We start from the raw sequence: 1,514 nt of genomic DNA, 5'->3' as shown, positions 1-1,514 counted from the left end.
TCGTTACTGCTAACATAGTTATCAGTATCTTTGGATGTGTTCATGGAGGTGGGGGACCATAATTCAGCATTATCTGAAAGCAAATGCATGCCTCCAGGGCTGGGTGGGATAGAGAGCAGGGCACACAGGCTCAGGACCTATTGACCATTTGCTGGAAGCCCAGGGCACAACAGCTTATTACCATGAAAACTTCATTTTGTGTTGTTCTGCCTAAAGATAATATGTATTTTAAAGTTTGTCTCAAGATTAAATTAGGTCCTTTTCTATATTTAGATATTGTAAGCTTTCGACTAGTGCTAATTCCTTTTGCATACTCAATGCCTTGATGAGATGGGAAGTTTCTCATGATCTTTATTCTTTCTACTAAGTTATAAACATAAATGGTTTCAATAACAAAAATGTTAGCTTTTAAGCTTCCAAAAGACACTAAGCATTCATTTAGGAGAGAAAACGGGATTTTTTCACATTGACAAAAACAGGAAACTCCCTTAAAAAAGAAAAACACGGAAAGACAGAAAGTAACCATTCTTGTCCCCTGAGTCGTCTGGATGACAGATGATAATCAATCAGCTCATGTGTTTGCTAAAGCTTATTTATAGCTTTTTTTTTCTTTTTTCTTTTTCACTGTGTGACCTACTTCAGTGCCAGCAGCCTACAGGCACGGAGGCCAGGCAATGGTTAGGAGTCACAATTTGCTCTAGCATGGGATACTATGAGAGCCCAGGGGGATGAGCTTGCCATAAATCCAAATCCATGCATGGCTTATTGATAGTTTTACAACACCTACCTGTACAAGGTCTGATAATATAGAAGATATTTAATATTCCTTTAGTTTTTTCTTGTTAAAATATGTACTAAATGAACATTAAATTTGGCTTCTGATTTTTGTTTTTACAATTACTTCTTGCCTTAATGTCTACTGCCATTTAGGGATTACTGTGTACTTATGAGGGAGGTAGCTTTGCCACTCCTAGATTTAAAAGGTCTATCTAAAGTTGAATGGGATGGTTACGTTGAGCTTGGACCAACCATTTACAGCATCCCTTTGATGAACTCTTCCCTTGGGAAATACTAACTTCCTATGGGCAGGATGTGATGACCACTCTTGAGTTAATTCAGGAACTGGAAAAAAATCTTGATTACCAGTGTTAGTATATGTAACAATAAAAACAAACAAACAAAGAAACAAAACCAAGCCAAAATACAAATTGTGGTGTTAAATTAAATTAATTTTTGTTGTTGTTTTGTTTGGTTGGCTTGGGTTTTTTCAAGACAGGATTTCTCTGAGTAGCCCTGAGTGTCCGGGAACTCACTTTGTAGAACAGGCTGGGCTTCGGCTACAGAGATCCACCTACCTCTGTCTCAGATTAAAGACTTGCGCCACCACCGCCTGGCTTAAGTTAAATTCTTTTCTTTGCCTTATTTGTAAATAGAATGAGACACGGTTTAGCATAGCATAATGTTAAGCCATTACAAGTGTATGTCCTATGTGGTTGGCTTTTATTTGATTCATG

General features: G+C 37.6%; 1 non-coding gene across 1 annotated transcript; it reads right to left on the bottom strand.

Moving 5' to 3' along the window:
- Positions 1-622: 622 nt before the first annotated feature.
- On the bottom strand, positions 623-757 carry LOC116074080. Its single transcript, XR_004112057.1, has one exon. It is a non-coding gene; the product is annotated as a small nucleolar RNA SNORA42/SNORA80 family (small nucleolar RNA).
- Between the last annotated feature and the right edge of the window lie 757 nt (positions 758-1,514).

This window comes from Mastomys coucha, unplaced genomic scaffold (genome assembly GCF_008632895.1).
Source record: "Mastomys coucha isolate ucsf_1 unplaced genomic scaffold, UCSF_Mcou_1 pScaffold23, whole genome shotgun sequence".
Classification (NCBI taxonomy): domain Eukaryota; kingdom Metazoa; phylum Chordata; class Mammalia; order Rodentia; family Muridae; genus Mastomys; species Mastomys coucha.
The sequence above is the reverse complement of the archived record's forward strand: the minus strand, read 5'-3'. Positions and strand labels throughout refer to the sequence as shown.